The sequence below is a fragment of the Hyla sarda genome, chromosome 2 (assembly GCF_029499605.1).
Source record: "Hyla sarda isolate aHylSar1 chromosome 2, aHylSar1.hap1, whole genome shotgun sequence".
Taxonomy (NCBI): domain Eukaryota; kingdom Metazoa; phylum Chordata; class Amphibia; order Anura; family Hylidae; genus Hyla; species Hyla sarda.
Window position 1 is genome coordinate 14,775,611 of NC_079190.1, and position 18,057 is coordinate 14,793,667.

At 44.5% G+C, this 18,057-nt stretch overlaps 1 protein-coding gene across 1 annotated transcript in view; it reads left to right on the plus strand.

Moving 5' to 3' along the window:
* Positions 1 to 18,057, plus strand: part of FAM168A (family with sequence similarity 168 member A) — a 113,594-nt gene that overhangs the window by 15,197 nt on the left and 80,340 nt on the right. Inside the window, exon 2 of the mRNA XM_056561218.1 lies at positions 9,632 to 9,779. The gene's annotated coding sequence lies outside the window, so the exon portion shown is untranslated. The remainder of the gene's footprint in view (positions 1 to 9,631; positions 9,780 to 18,057) is intronic.

Here is an 18,057-nt window from a genome sequence, read left to right on the forward strand (position 1 = left end):
TTAATCCCATCTCCCGGAGTGTACGCTTCGTGCCAGGATCGGTCTGTGTGGCCGGCATACATAAGACACGAAGAGCCTTTCCATCTCAATCGCTGCACGTTCTTTGCATCCCTTTATTATTATTCTTGCCTATGGATATAGCATTTCCCCCTCTTGATTTTAGACCTGTTTAGAAATCCTAGGCAGACAGACCCTGACAACATGCTGGGTATTGTAGTCCCATAACCATTGGCTGTTCTGGGCCTGCATTCAGTGGTGCCTGCTCTGCTCCTGGCCTGTATAATGCTCCATTGATCAATGCATACATTATGTGCACAGCCGGCGGCCTCCGTTTTGTTTCATATATTTGCTTGTGTCATCAGGGAAATGTTTGCAGGTGCTAAACCATCACAATAGATGCTGCAATGTCCCCGATTGCCCCAGATGAAGGCCATGAACTGCTGTTCCAAGGGGTATATAGTAGTGAAGTCTGAAGCTTAAATCCTGAAATAACTATCACTTTGTAAGATTATCCTTATTTTTTGTTTCTCTGGATCCTGCCTGAAGTGTAAAGAATTGACTATTAGAGTACGTTCACACGAGCGGATTTTCGCAGCATATTTTGCTGCTGATCCGCTGGTGAAGGCCCGCTCTATGCTGTCTTTACATGTGCCTGCTCGTAGCGGCAATACGCCGCTACGAGCAGACGCACTGCGATGTGCGAGTCGCAGTATACTCGCACATCGCGGGAGCTCTCTTCCTAGCTCAGAGCAGGGAGAGTGGCCGCGATGTGCAAGTACGCCACGCACATCGCTGCAGTGTGTCTGCTCGTCACAGCGTATTGCCGCTACCAGCAGGCACATGTAAAGACAGCATAGAGCGGGCCTTCACCAACGGATCCGCAGCGTAAAATACGCTGTAAATCCCCTCGTGTGATCGTACCCATACAGTTCTCTCTAGTCATAGAGATGAGTGCAGGGAGGGGATAGAGAGGACTGTGCAGCTTTAACTGTATGACCACACAGTTCTCTCTATGATCATAGATGAGTGCAGGGAGGGGATAGAGAGGACTGTGCAGCTTTAACTGTATGACCACACAGTTCTCTCTATGATCATAGATGAGTGCAGGGAGGGGATAGAGAGGACTATGCAGCTGTAACTGTTTAGCCACACAGTTCTCTCTATGATCATAGAGATGACTACAGGGAGGGGATAGAGAGGACTGTGAAGCTGTGACTGTATGACCACACAGTTCTCTCTATGATCATATAAATGAGTGCAGGGAGGGGATAGAGATGCCTGTACAGCTGTAACTGTATGACCACACAGTTCTCTCTATGATCAGAGATGACTGCAGGGAAGGGATAGAGAGGACTGTGCAGCTGTAACTGTTTAGCCACACAGTTCTCTCTATGATCAAGTACAGGGAGGGGATAGAGAGGACTGTGCAGTTGTGACTGTATAACCACATAGTTCTCTGTATGATCATAGAGATGAGTGCAGGGAGGGGATAGACAGGACTGTGCAGCTGTAACTGTATAACCACACAGTTCACTCTCTGATCATAGAGATGAGTGCAGGGAGGGGATAGAGAGGACTGTGCAGCTGTAACTGTATAACCACACAGTTCTCTCTATGATCATATAAATGAGTGCAGGGAGGGGATAGACAGGACTGTGCAGCTGTAACTGTATAACCACACAGTTCACTCTCTGATCATAGAGATGAGTGCAGGGAGGGGATAGAGAGGACTGTGCAGCTGTAACTGTATAACCACACAGTTCACTCTCTGATCATAGAGATGAGTGCAGGGAGGGGATAGAGAAGACTGTGCAGCTGTAACTGTTTTGCCTCACAGTTCTCTCTATGATCATATAAATGAGTGCAGGGAGGGGATAGAGAGGACTGTGCAGCTGTGACTGTATGACCACACAGTTCACTCTCTGATCATAGAGATGAGTGCAGGGAGGGGATAGAGAGGACTGTGCAGGATGTTACTTTTTTCCTAATGCTTTGCCCCAGTGTCAGTCTTTACCATGGGCCCTTGCATTCTATTCATGAGCCACTAAGTTCAGGACAGACACTGTTGTTCGTCATCCTCATCCATCGTTCATGGCTACGTTTTTATTAGTGTTAGTCTGCGGCCGCAATATATTCAGGAAGAGCTGGAGAAATCCACAGGAAGTTTAATGATTTATTGATTGGAGTTTTTGGATGGAGAAACGATCGCTAGGTAGTCAGGAAATATTAGTAGTTCTTATAGTGGTCTGTTTTTATAGTAGGCACGGGCTGCATTGTGTTGGTTACAGTAAAAATGTAAATGCACACAGAGCGGTTTTGCTGAATATGTACGACAAAAATGCAGTGAAAATTCAACATGTAAACACAGCCTGAAGACTTTAAATCTTCTAGCAATTTGTCTGTGGACACTCCCTTTTTAATAAGAAAACACATCCATAACGTGAACTGACCCCAACCAAGTTATAGTCTAATGATCCAGTGTTTCCCAACCAGGGTGCCTCCAGCTGTTGTGAAACTACAACTCCCAGCATGCCCGGACAGCCGAAGGCTGTCCGGGCATGCTGGAAGTTGTAGTTTTGCAACAGCTGGAGGCACACTGGTTGGGAAACAATTGTCTAATCAGTTCACCTAGGTGATCTCCAGCACCAGCAGCCTAATTAGATGACCAGGTGCAGTGATCAACTGCCACACCCTCAGCCAGAGGATTCATGGGAAATGTAGGTAGCATTAGGAAATCATTTCAGTGATGGAGTTGGAATCAGTATGGCTGAAAACCCCATACCTGCCACATCAGCTAAAATAGGTAAGGACAAGGTATACAAAAAACTTCTACATTTGTATATAATAGCCTATGCTGCACTGTATAACTATATATATATATATATATATATATATATATATATATATATATATATATATTATAGTTATACAGTGTAGCATAGGCTATTATATAAAAAATTTGAAGTTTTTTTTCTGTGTGTGTGTATGTATATATGTATCTGTGTGTATATCCGTAATTGGGCAGCTTGAAGTCAATGGGAAAATAAAAACTACAACAGTCCTATGAACAATTTGTGCTATTACAGTACAGTTCATATAGATACAATTTTATACCCCCCAAAAAAAAAAAAAAAAAAAAAAATATATATATATATATATATATATATATATATATATATATATATATATATATATATAAAATATATATATATATATCTTCCACAACTGTGTCCTCTGCTCCATACACATGCATTCTCACACAAGCTGAGCGGACCTATAATCTGAATTAAAGTAAGACTCTCCCAGTGAGCTATGGTGTGGTGCCTTATCACCCTGTGAACATGATGAAATCCAACTACCTGATCCTTATCTTCCCATTACACTCTGCCCTTATAGAATGGATACGGAAAGTTTTCAGACCCTTTTTGCTTTTTTCACATTTTTTTGTGTTGCTCCTTGTACTAAATAAATAATAAATTTGTTTGACCAGTATTCAGCATTCAATACCCAATAATGAGAGATTTGTTGGAACAGAATTTTTGAAATTTTTTGCACTTTATTAAAAAGGAGAAAAGCTAAAATTTCCCATGGACATAAGTATTTAGACCCTTTCCTGTGACACTTGATCTTAAAGGGGTACTTTGGCGCTTAGACATCTTATCCCCTATCCAACGGATAGGGGATAAGATGCCTGATCGCGGGGGTACCGCCGCTGGAGACCACTGTGATCTTGCACGCCGCACCCCGTTTAAAATCAGTCCCCGAAGCGTGTTCGCTCTAGGTCTGATTACTGTCGATCACGGGGCCGAAGCGTTGTGGCATCAAGGCTCCGCCCCATGTGATGTGCCTTTAAGCTTTGGTAGGGCATCCGCAGTGTATTTGACGCTTCGGATGTGCGACTGACTGTCCTTATATTGTGTTTTCTGCTGTGCCAATGCTCGTAGTTGCAGTCCACCTCTATGAGCAGACACACAACGATCTACAAGTCGCATACGCAGTGTACTCGCAGACTTCACGCTCGCTCCCCCTACTCCCTAAGCTTGGCTGAGAGTGGCTGTGATGTTTGTGACTACACTGTGCATGCCCACCAAATCGCAGATCCTGGTGTGTCCGCTATTAGTGGTGGATTCCTGCTACGAGCAGGGCACAGTAGGAGGCTAACTCTAGGAGCAGTCAGAAGCGCTTGCCCTACGCATGACCCTATCTTAAGGGTAAGTTCACACGTGCCTATTTTCTGCTGCAGGTTTGCTGTAGCAGATTTTGCTACCCATTAAAGTCAATAAAAAAAATAAAAAAAAATAAACAAAATATTACTTTACTTAGTGCTTAATCCTGATCATGTACATATAATTGTGTCTAGTACCTATATTTCTCTCACAAATACCTTTCATCTGTTGCTCATCTGGTCTCTCATCCTGTGCTCAGAAGGGGGCATTTCCTCCCTCTGCATGACTCCTCTTTCTCCCTGAGTCTGCTGTGCTGGGTCTCTTCTTCCAATCACTGCAGTCTGCTCTGTAACCCCCTCTTCTCTGTTTTCATGCTGCAATCTGATAGGACAGGAGTGAACACAGAGCAGTTCTAGCACTGCCCTCACTTCCTGGACTTTGTCCCAGCCCATGCTTCAGCTGAGACAAAGATGATGCTGCAGACGGCCAGGATTATGTTCTGGAGGGTATGGGGACCACTAGTGGTCTTTTTTTTAAATTTATTTTGTATTTTTCTTTATAAGCCATGATTTCTATCAAAAGGAAATGACATTTTCCTATGAAGTATTTTAAAAAGGATAAAGTTTTCCCAACATATACAACATCAGCTTGTGCTGTGGTCGCTAGTTATCCGGCTCAGAGCGGAGACCATTCCGTGCATGTGAATTACTGGAGCGTCGTGCAGTAGATCACAAGGGGTCCCAGCGGCCGAACTAACTGCAATGAGACACTTCTCCCCTATCCTGTGGATAGGGGATAAGATGCCTAGGGACAGACTACCCCTTTAAGACGCCTTGACGCTTATGCCAATGATGCAGCCCTAGTCGTACTTGCAAACCCTTACTAGTTGGGGCACCAGTGAAAGGTGTTGTGGTCCTTTTTTCCGATCCTGCAAAATTGGATGGTGAATAAACGCTGCGTCGTCGTCTTTGTCTGGATCGTGGAGGGGGAGGGCCCTAAGATAAGATTCCCACAGATAATAAATCTATTGTACATCTTAGAAGATTGTATTATATAGGAATACCCCCAACAACCCTATACAATGGACACCTCCCTATTAGGCTAGGGACACAGAAGCTCATTTTGCACTGAAGGGATGGTGATGCGTGCCACACCACAACCATTGGCAACATGACTTGTTTTACGGCCAAAGGCCATGTTGTTCAACATAGAACCAGAACTGAAATGGAGCACTCACCGATTGCAGGTATCCTTAAATTTTATTTCTGGCGATACATAAAAGATGGCATAGCAAAAGATAGTTGTTCTTAGCGGGGAGCGTGGAAAGGTGACAGCCGTTTCGTACCGGAAGAAACAGCTGTCTGATGGGATCTGGTGCTTAACGTCTGAGATTCTCACTGATGGGTATATACAGCATACGTAAAAGCAGAATTAATATTGAGCACTCACCGATGGCAGGTATCCATAACTTTTATTGCGGATGATAGGTAGAAGATGGCATAGCGGGGAGACAGTAGTTTAGAGTAGGGCGTGTGGATAGGCGACAGCTGTTGCTTGACAGCAGTTACTTATGAGTGGATTTATAGGAGAGCTGGAAGGCGCTCCATGGGGTAAATCATATCGGTGAGAGGGTAGGGGTATAGGGTGAATCACAGCCGGTTTCCGTAGGTGGTTGTGTACTAGCATACACAACAATGGTGATTGTATAAAATATGAGGTCCATCTGCAACCTTCCCGCTAGTGTAAGACACAGTAATACATAGCAGCTTCAAGAAGAAAGCAGGATTTACGGCGCTGACCTGACCAAGTCACACAGCAGGATCAGATAAAGTCAGGTTTATTATCCAAGATGCAACACGTTTCACTACGCATGCACAGCTTCTTCAGGCATGCATGAAGAAGCTGTGCATGAGCAGTGAAACGTGTTACATCTTGGATAATAAACCTGACTGTAATTTATGAGTGGAGGCCAGGCGAAGTACCCGCAGTTACGAAACTGTTGTTGTTTTTCTATGCTGTCTTCTATGTATCATCAGAAATAAGTTATAAATACCTGCCATTGGTGAGTGCTCTGTACTATTCTGCTTCTATGTACACTGAATATACCCTTGCTGAGAATCTCAGACGTTGATCACCAGACCACAACAGATCTGCAGGTCCATTGTTCTGATATAGGCCGTCGTGTAGTGCCTGGTCTCCTTTCTTCTTTGCTTTAGTACCATATTATTCTACACTGCTCAAAAAAATAAAGGGAACACTTACATAACACAATGTAACTCCAAGTCAATGACACTTCTGTGAAATCACACTGTTCACTTAGGAAGCAACACTGATTGACAATTAATTTCACATGCTGTTGTGCAAATGGAACAGACAACAGGTGGAAATTATAGGCAATTAGCAAGACACCCCCAATAAAGGAGTGGTTCTGCAGGTGGTGACCACAGACCACTTCTCAGTTCCTATGCTTCCTGGCTGATGTTTTGGTCACTTTTGAATGCTGGCGGTGCTTTCACTCTAGTGGTAGCATGAGAAGGAGTTTACAACCCACACAAGTGGCTCAGGTAGTGCAGCTCATCCAGGATGGCACATCAATGCGAGCTGTGGCAAGAAGGTTTGCTGTGTCTGTCAGCGTAGTGTCCAGAGCATGGAGGCGCTACCAGGAGACAAGCCAGTACATCAGGAGACGTGGAGGAGGCCGTAGGAGGACAACAACCCAGCAGCAGGACCGCTACCTCCACCTTTGTGCAAGGAGGAGCAGGAGGAGCACTGCCCGAGCCCTGCAAAATTACCTCAAGCAGGCCACAAATGTGCCTGTGTCCACTCAAATGGTCAGAAACAGACTCCATGAGGGCCCAACGTCCACAGGTGGGGGTTGTGCTTACAGCCCAATACCATGCAGGACGTTTGGCATTTGCCAGAGAACACAAAGATTGTCAAATTCGCCACTGGTGCCCTGTGCTCTTTACAGATGAAAGCAGGTTCACACTGAGCACACATGATAGTCTGGAGACGCCGTGGAGAACATTCTGCTGCCTGCAACTAACTTCAGCATGACCGGTTTGGCGGTGGGTCAGTTTTGGTGTGGGGTGGCATTTCTTTGGGGGGGGGGGGGGGGGGGGGAGAGGCAGCACAACCCTCCATGTGCTAGCCAGAGGTAGCCTGACTGCCATTAGGTACCGAGATGAGATCCTCAGACCCCTTGTGAGACCATATGCTGGTGCGGTTGGCCCTGGGTTCTTCCTAATACAAGACAATGCTAGACCTCATGTGGCTGGAGTGTGTCAGCAGTTCCTACAAGAGGAAGGCATTGATGCTATGGACTGGCCGCCCGTTCCCCAGACTTGAATCCGTGAATCCGATTGAGCCCATCTGGACGTCTCACTCCATCCACCACAGACTGTCCAGGAGTTGGCGGATGCTTTAGTCCAGGTCTGGGAGGATATCCGTCAAGAGACCATCCTCCACCTCATCAGGGTCATGCCCAGGCGTTGTAGGGAGGTCATACGGGCACGCGGAGGCCACACAATACTGAGCCTCATTGTGACTTGTGTTAAGGACATTACATAAAGTTGGATCAGCCTGTAGTGTGGTTTTCCACTGTGATTTTGAGTGTGACTCCATATCCAGACCTCCATGGGTTGATATATTTGATTTCCATTGATAATTTTTGTGTGATTTTGTTGTCCGCACATTCAGCTATGTAAAGAGGAAAGTATTTCATACGATTAGTTCATTCATTCAGATCTTGAATGTGTTATCTTAGTGTTCCCCTAATTATTTTGAGCAGTGTATGTTTCACCTGAATCGAATAGTTTAAGCTTCTCCAGTGATGATAGGAATATTTTTGATGCTGAACCAGCAGCGATCAGCTGATCACATGACTGGCTGCAATAAGACCATACATTCTGCTGGGGGACGTGATCACATCACTAAATGTATATTCGGTGTGGGCCTCTGGTCATACTATAGGATCGATGCCAATTTATTGATATTTGGGTTAAACGGATATAATACTATGTTTTTTGTTTCTCTTAACTATACATAAATATTATTTCTAGTAGGGGCAGGCGTCGCAACGCATGAGATCACAAGCTGCTCCGTAGAGTGACAGCTGCTCTGTGCACTGGATGTCACACCAGATGGACCGCAGACTGAGATACAGTCCAGGGGTGATGGGGGTGTGTGTGTGTGTGTGTGTGTGTGTGTGTGTGTATATATATATATATATATATACTATATATATATATATATATATATATATATATATATGTTAAATATATGTATGTATATGTGTGTGTGCATTTCTACCTCAATAACCTGGTTGTGATATTCTGTGAATCTATCGCTGTTCTGCACAGATATTATAATGAGCACTTACCATTAAATAATATCTTATTACATAGATGAAGAAAATAAAAATAATTTAGTTCTTCCTTTTTAAACAATATTTGTCTGGTGACTCATGGGCAACATGACAGTATTATAGTAGTTATATTCTTGTATATAGGAGGCAGTATTATAGTAGTTATATTCTTGTACATAGGAGCAGTATTATAGTAGTTATATTCTTGTATATAGGAGCAGTATTATAGTAGTTATATTCTTGTATATAGGAGCAGTATTATAGTAGTTATATTCTTGTATATAGGAGGCAGTATTATAGTAGTTATATTCTTGTATATAGGAGGCAGTATTATAGTAGTTATATTCTTGTATATAGGAGGCAGTATTATAGTAGTTATATTCTTGTATATTGGAGCAGTATTATAGTAGTTATATTCTTGTATATAGGAGCAGTATTATAGTAGTTATATTCTTGTATATAGGGGCAGTATTATAGTAGTTATATTCTTGTATATAGGAGCAGTATTATAGTAGTTATATTCTTGTATATAGGAGCAGTATTATAGTAGTTATATTCTTGTATATAGGAGCAGTATTATAGTAGTTATATTCTTGTATATAGGAGCAGTATTATAGTAGTTATATTCTTGTATATAGGAGCAGTATTATAGTAGTTATATTCTTGTATATAGGAGCAGTATTATAGTAGTTATATTCTTGTATATAGGAGCAGTATTATAGTAGTTATATTCTTGTATATAGGAGCAGTATTATAGTAGTTATATTCTTGTATATAGGAGCAGTATTATAGTAGTTATATTCTTGTATATAGGAGCAGTATTATAGTAGTTATATTCTTGTATATAGGAGCAGTATTATAGTAGTTATATTCTTGTATATAGGAGCAGTATTATAGTAGTTATATTCTTGTATATAGGAGCAGTATTATAGTAGTTATATTCTTGTATATAGGAGCAGTATTATAGTACTTATATTCTTGTACATAAGGGAAGTACTATAGTAGTTATACATACTGTGTCTTAACAAATACTTTATCTACATTTGTGTAGTTTTCCTACCGCTTTAGTGTTTATTAAATCTGTTTTCTCTTTTTATAGGAGCATTCTTGGATTAATTCTCAGACAACTTACTAAGATGACAGCGATCTGATCCTTTCATTATCCTTTCATTTCAACTTTGGTTCTTTCTGAATCTGCTGCCTTCACGCCTGAGCAGGATCTTGGATTATTCACCTGTGTAGAAGAGGTAAGTTGTCTTGTACATTTTTCTAATTTTAGGTGAATGTCTTCTGAGAGTTATTTAGTGGGATTGATGTAAGATTTATATGGTTCGGCTTTATATAGCAGTAGAAATGGATTAGATGTCATATGTGACAGACACCACAATGTGGATTGTAGCGGAAATTGGTTAAAAGCATAGAGAGGCTGATTGACCATACATTGTGTACAGATGAGAGATCTTTACCGGACGGTTCATGGAATGTTATCTCTGTCAACCTGAGATGTCATCTAGATGAAGGTAAGAAATAGTGATAAGATATATATATATATATCTCATCACTATCTCTTTAATATTTATTTGTGTGTGTGTATGTATGTATAATAAAAAAAAATATATATGTGTGTGTGTATGTATGTATGTGTGTATATATATATATATATACATACATAAACATATATGTTAGTCATGGCCGTAAATGTTGGCACCCCTGAAATTTTTCAAGAAAATGAAGTATTTCTCACAGAAAAGGATTGCAGTAACACATGTTTTCTATACACATGTTTATTCCCTTTGTGTGTATTGGAACTAAACCAAAAAAAGGAGGAAAAAATGCACATTGGACATAATGCCACCAAACTCCAAAAATGGTCTGGACAAAATTATTGGCACCCTTAACTTAATATTTGGTTGCACACCCTTTGGAAAAAAATAACTGAAATCAGTGTCTTCCTATAACCATCAATAAGCTTCTTACACCTCTCAGCCGGAATGTTTGACCACTCTTCCTTTACAAACTGCTCCAGGTCTCTCTTATTGGAAGACGCCTTTTCCCAACAGTAATTTTAAGATCTCTCCACAGGTGATCAATGGGATTTAGATCTGGACTCATTGCTGCCACTTCAGAACTCTCCAGCACTTTGTTGTCATCCATTTCTGGGGCTTTTTGATGTATGTTTGGGGTCATTGTCCTGCTGGAAGACCCAAGGTCTCGGATGCAAACCCAGCTTTCTGACACTGGGCTGTACAGTGCGACCTAAAATCCGTTGGTAATCTTCAGATTTCATGATTCCTTGTACACATTCAAGGCCCCCAGTGCCAGAGTCCGCAAAACAACCCAAAACATCATTGACCCCCCCCCCCCCCCCCACCACCATATGTCACTGTAGGTACTGTGCTCTTTTCTTTGTAGGCCTCATTCCGTTTTCGGTAAACAGTAGAATGATGTGCTTTACCAAAAAGCTCTATCTTGGTCTCATAAGTCCATAAGATGTTTTCGCAGAAGGATTTTGGTTACTCAAGTTAATTTTGGCAAAACGTAGTCTTGCTTTTTTATGTCTCTGTGTCAGCAGTGGGGTCCTCCTGGGTCTCCTCCATAGATTTTCATTTTATTTAAATGTCGATTGATAGTTTGCGCCGACACTGATGCTCCTTGAGCCTGCAGGATAGCTTGAATGTCTTTGGAACTTGTTTGAGGCTGCTTATCAACCATCAGGACTATCCTGCATTGACACCTTTCATCAACTTTTCTCTTCCGTCCACGCCCAGGGAGATTATCTACAGTGCCATGGGCTGCAAACTTCTCGATAATGTTGCGCACTGTGGACAAAGGCAAATCTAGATCTCTGGAGATGGACTTGTAACCTTGAGATTGTTGATATTTTTCCACAATTTTGGTTCTCAAGTGCTCAGACAGTTCTCTTCTCCTCTTTCTGTTGTCCATGTTTAGTGCGGCACACAAAGCAAAGAAAGTGAACTTCTCTCCTTTTTATCTACTTTCAAGTGGGATTTTTATATTGCCCACACATGTTACTTGCCCCAGTGAGTTTAACCCCTTAAGGACGCAGCCCTTTTTCACCTTAAGGACTGAGCCCTTTTTCGCAATTCTGACCACCGTCTCTTTACGAATTAATAACTCAAAAATTTCGGTGTTACTTGCATCCTTTTTTGGTGAAAAATCCTAAAAATGAAAATTTTGAAAATGTTGCATTTTTCTAACTTTGAAGCTCTCTACTTGTAAGGAAAATGGACATTCCCAATAAATTTTATTTTTATTCACAAATACAATATGTCCACTTTATGTTGGCATCATAAAATGGACATATTTTAGCTTTTTGAAAAAATTAGAGGGCTTCAAAATAGAGCAGCAATTTTCTAAAATTTCTTGAAAATTGCAAAATCTGAAGGGAGAGATGTAACAGAACTACAACTCCCAGCATGCCTGGGCAGTCTAGGCATGCTGCGAGTTGTAGTTTGGCAACATCTGGAGGGCTACCATTTGGGCACCACTGTAACAGTGGTCTCCAAACTGTGACCCTCCAGATGTTGCAAAACTACAACTCCCAGCATGCCGGGGGTTGCAGTTTGGCTTTCCTAGTGGTTGCCACAGTAAAGGTCACTTTACTTTCACAGCTCCGATCATCCCTATTTTCCAGGTGATTGGGTCACCAGAGACCCGATCAGCCCAGAATAGCAGAAAATCGCATGTCTGAATTGACATGCGATTATCTGCGATCGCCGAGATGGGGGGTCTCAGGACCCCCCTGGACGATGTGACGGGATGCCTGCTGAATGATTTCAGCAGGCATCCCAGTCCGGTCCCTAACCGGCTAGCGGCGGGGACCGGAATTCCCACGGGCGTATGCATACGCCCCACGTTCTTAAGAGGTTAAAAGAGCATCACATGCTTGAAACAATCATATTTAGCCACAATTTTGAAAAGGTGGCAATCATTTTTGTCCAGCCCATTTTTAGAGTTTGGTGACATTATGTCCAATTTGATGTTTTTCCTCCCTTTTTGGTTTAGTTCCAATACACACAAAGGGAATAAACATGTGTATAGCAAAACATGTGTTACTGCAATCCTTTTCTGTGAGAAATACTTCATTTTCTTGAAAAATTTCAGAGGTGCCAACATTTACGGCCGTGACTGTGTGTGTGTGTGTATATATGTATGCATGTGTGTAATATACAGGAAAATGCAGCAGCACACTGCTAGCACAAAGATATATATGAAATGCTATATTGCTATAATGAAAATTGAGGTGCTTAGCTTACCATTTAGCCAAATAGTGTGTACCATCCCACCACTATAGCCGTATTAGTCCAGTGATGCAAAAAGCAAAATCATCGGTAGTTGCAGTATCTTGTAATACCTTTTTTATTGGACTAACAAGATTATGTAGAGACAAGTTTTCGGGGTTCCTCCCTTTATCAAGTCATAAGCATTTCTGAGCTCACAAGGAGAAAACACACATTCTATCTCACAAAATATGCAGGGGTTAAAACAACATATGTGGAGAATGGACATTAAGTTGGGCCATAAATTGTATAGCTATAGGACGATAGACTCAGAAATGCTTATGACTTGATAAAGGGAGGAATCCCGAAAGCTTGTCTCCACATAATCTTGTTAGTCCAATAAAAAAGGTATTACAAGATACTGCAACTACCAATGATTTTGCAATTTATTTATTTATTTATTTATATATATATAATATAATATAATTTTTTTTTTTTGTTTTTTTGGGAGAATGCAATCTTCATTGACCTGATATGTCCTGTGGACCAAGACTTTTCAGTATTTTTTTATGGCAGCCTCTTCATTGGTTAATGTCTATGACATAATCTAGTGTCTCCCAACCAGGGTGCCTCCAGCTGTTGCAAAACTACAACTCCCATTATGCCCGCACAGCCTTTGGCTGTCCGGGCATGCTGGGAGTTGTAGTTTTGCAACAGCTGGAAGCATGCTGGTTGGGAAACACTGACCTAATCAAACGTCACACTTCTCTGCACTGCAATTGAAGTAAATAGGTTTGCTCCCGGCCATGCACAGCAGTTCCCTGCATGAACATCTCTCTGCACTGCAATGGAAGTGAATAGGTTGGCTCCTAGCCATGCACAGCAGTTCCCTGCGTGACTATCTTTCTACAATGTAATAGAAATCAATAGGACAGATACCAGACATGCACAGTAGTGTCCAGCCTGACTATTGCACTGCAATAGAAGTGAATAGGACAGTTCCAAGACATTCACAGTAGTTTTCTGCCTGGTCACTTCTCTGCACTGCAGTGAAAGCGAATAGGGGGACTCCCATGGAAAGTAAGTGCTTATCGTTGGGTTTGAGGACGCTAGTCTGTCCACTTATTTGTGATGTTCTCATATTTATACATCTACACCTTTTAAAGTGTACCTGTCGTCAACAAAAACTCTTCATATAATGTAGACAATACCATTATATGTATATTTGTAATATGCATTGCTTTTAAAAAATGTGTAAATTTTAAAAAATTATGTCCCTGCAGCTATTGTCTGTGTGTCTCAATGATGAGTCCAAAAACAGGAAGTAAGGACAAGTAGGACTCTGTGCAGACTCCTGGCTTGTCAATCATCCTGATGTATGAGCCCTGCTTGTCCTCGGTGTACAGAGCGACGCTTGTCCTCGGTGTACAGAGCCCTGCTGGTCCTCAGTGTACAGAGCCCTGCTTGTCCTCGGTGTACAGAGCCCTGCTTGTCCTCGGTGTACAGAGCCCTGCTTGTCCTCGGTGTACAGAGCGACGCATGTCCTCGGTGTACAGAGCGACGCATGTCCTCGGTGTACAGAGCGACGCTTGTCCTCGGTGTACAGAGCGACGCTTGTCCTCGGTGTACAGAGCGACGCTTGTCCTCGGTGTACAGAGCGACGCTTGTCCTCGGTGTACAGAGCGACGCTTGTCCTCGGTGTACAGAGCGACGCTTGTCCTCGGTGTACAGAGCGACGCTTGTCCTCGGTGTACAGAGCGACGCTTGTCCTCGGTGTACAGAGCCCCGCTTGTCCTCGGTGTACAGAGCCCCGCTTGTCCTCGGTGTACAGAGCCCCGCTTGTCCTCGGTGTACAGAGCCCCGGCTTGTCCTCGGTGTACAGAGCCCCGGCTTGACCTCGGTGTACAGAGCCCCGGCTTGACCTCGGTGTACAGAGCCCCGGCTTGACCTCGGTGTACAGAGCCCCGGCTTGACCTCGGTGTACAGAGCCCCGGCTTGACCTCGGTGTACAGAGCCCCGGCTTGACCTCGGTGTACAGAGCCCCGGCTTGACCTCGGTGTACAGAGCCCCGGCTTGACCTCGGTGTACAGAGCCCCGGCTTGACCTCGGTGTACAGAGCCCCGGCTTGACCTCGGTGTACAGAGCCCCGGCTTGACCTCGGTGTACAGAGCCCCGGCTTGACCTCGGTGTACAGAGCCCCGGCTTGACCTCGGTGTACAGAGCCCCGGCTTGACCTCGGTGTACAGAGCCCCGGCTTGACCTCGGTGTACAGAGCCCCGGCTTGACCTCGGTGTACAGAGCCCCGGCTTGACCTCGGTGTACAGAGCCCCGGCTTGACCTCGGTGTACAGAGCCCCGGCTTGACCTCGGTGTACAGAGCCCCGGCTTGACCTCGGTGTACAGAGCCCCGGCTTGACCTCGGTGTACAGAGCCCCGGCTTGACCTCGGTGTACAGAGCCCCGGCTTGACCTCGGTGTACAGAGCCCCGGCTTGACCTCGGTGTACAGAGCCCCGGCTTGACCTCGGTGTACAGAGCCCCGGCTTGACCTCGGTGTACACTTTAAGTTATTATCCTCAGGTTTTGCGGGTGCATTTTTTTGTCCCATTTCCTTCTGGTTTCTCTCCTTTTTTCTCAGAATTTCATCTTACATAAGGTTTCTATTCTTAGTCCAGTCAGTGAAGTTGAACCTGACCTTTCCTTTTTCGTTTTGACCGCCAAGTGCAGATCTCCCCGTATCACCTGCCATCTCCACTAACTGCCAGCGTTGTCTCCACACAATGTCCTCCTTCTCCTCCTTCTTCCCCCGGGTCAGGAGATGGAGAACTCTCCACTTAGTAATCTCATGCATACACTGGGTACACAATGTCAGCGAGGTAATGGTACCAAACCACCGGCTCGTATTAAGCCGGACAGTGTGTGCTCATTATAGTCAAGTGCTGAACGTTCTGTAAGAGTACAAGTAATATAAGGTAATTCTGTAGGGCTCCCTTAACTCTTTCTATGCTTAGAGCAGACTGGGTAGGATACAGGTTCTACATATCTTCCATGGAAAACAACGAAACATCTCTCCTTTGTATCTAAGAAAATGGTTTGAGGCGCCACCTATAGGATGCTACCTTGTAAGGCAGCATCAGTTCCATTAGCCATAGTATTTTCTTATTACGTACTCATAAGGCAATGTTTCCCAACCAGCGTTCCTCCAGCTGTTGCAAAACTACAACTCCCAACATGCCTGGACAGCCTTTGGCTGTTTGGGCATGCTGGGAGTTGTAGTTTTGCAACAGCTGGAGGCACACTTGATGGGAAACACTGTCATAAGGTCACTTGATGAGAGCTGAACATGCTCAATACAAAACGGGTGCTGGCTGTGTATTAAAGCTGACATCCGGCATGTTCTAGCTAAGGATCGACCGATTATCGGTTTGGCCGATATTATCGGCCGATATTCATGATTTTGGACGTTATCGGTATCGGCAATTACCTTGCCGATATTCTGATAATGCCCTGCCCCCGCACCGCCTCCACCACCTTACTGCGCCGCACCCCCCACTGCCGCAGCGGCCAGAGACCGCCACCGCCGCTGCCCCATTGCCTCCCCCATCCCCGGTTTTATAATTACCTGGGCCCGGGTTATGGGGCTACTTCTGGCTCCTGCGCGTCCTGTGTTACGCTGTGCACTGCGCAGCGACGTGTGACGTGCTCAACGCGACGTCACCTTCAGTGCGCACAGCGACAGCTCAGGAGGACACGCAGGAGCCAGAAGAAGCATGGACACCGGGTCCCGGGAACAGGTAATTATAAAACCGGGAATGGGGGAGGCAATGGGGCAGCGGCGGTGGCGGTCTTTGGCCGGCGCGATGGTGGGGGGGGTGTGGGGGGGGGTGCGTCGATAGGAGTCAGGACCACAGGACAGGCGGTGGTCTCTGGCACCACAAAAGCCGCCGCAGTTCATTGATTTAAAGCGCCCGCTTTAAATCAATGATCTGCAGCGGTGTCGCCGGGGGGGGATAAATAGCCGATAACTTATACTGGAATATCGGTATAAGTTATCGGCCCTAACCTCCACAAAGTGTCGGCCCTAAAAAAACGATATCGGTCAATCCCTAGTTCTAGCTACGATCATTGGCGACCATAGTAAAGACAGATAAAAAAAAAAAAAAGAAGAAATGCATCTCCATATTCATATTGTATGAATTTAGTATAGCTGGACTTGTACTGACCCTCAGGAAAAAAAAATCGACTTGGAGGGATGGGGTTAAAGAGAACCTGTCATCTGTTTTATGCTACCCAAGTCACGGGCAGCGTGAAACAGGTGCAGGGAGCCCGATCCCAGAACGCTATGATTTACTCTGTAACCAGGTTCACACTACACAATTTCCGAGCAGAATTCTGCTTGGAAATTTCAGTCCTGCAGCTCCCCAGCGCTGCACAGTGCATAAAACAGAATTTCAGCTGCAGAGCTTTCCGTCGCTAAAATTCATCCCGAGAATGAATTAAAATGAGCCGAGCGGAATAGATTGATGTCTGTGGGGACAGCGATGTCCTTATGGTCCTAGTGCCGACTGATTCATCCCTCTGAATCTCCTGGCGGAATATTTCAGGCTGGAAATTCCGTAATGTTAACTCAGCCTGAAAGGGTGAGCGGTGTATAGGGAGGGATGGGTCATTTAGCGCCAGCGATGTGGAGAGCATCCGCCGAACACCACCCTAATGACTAGTTACCAGGATCCCGGCAGCTTTTTTTAAACTATGATTACTCTGAAACGCCCGCTACCTGCACCTATTTCATGTTGCCTGCAGTTTGGGCAGCATAAAACAGGTGACTGGTTCCCTTTAATAATCAGTAAGCAATGTCATCACCAGGGCCGGTTCTGCCTATAGGCAAAATAGGCAGCCGCCCAGAGCGCCCTCTGGATGGGGTGCCACTCTGCAAGAAAGTTTGGATCCAGCCAGCATCCAAAGCACCCACCCAGCCAGCACCACTGTCGCAAGACCACCCCCCACCCCACCTTCCCCGGTACCATAATTATCTGCATTCTTCAGCCGGCTGGAGGAGCGCAGTGCAACCTCCGAGGCCAGACAGGCAGGTCCTGACATTGCGTGCGCTTCAATACATCCGCCCCATGAGGAAGAAATTTACTCTAGTGTTTCACCCCAGTAGTAAGGTGGGGCGTGTCAAAGGGCTGAGCCAGCGGGCCTCAAAATTAGGTGGCAAAAATCCTTGCAGCAGCCCTGGTCATCATGTCATAATCACTCTTTAGGAGGCGGTTTAGGAACACCCCCC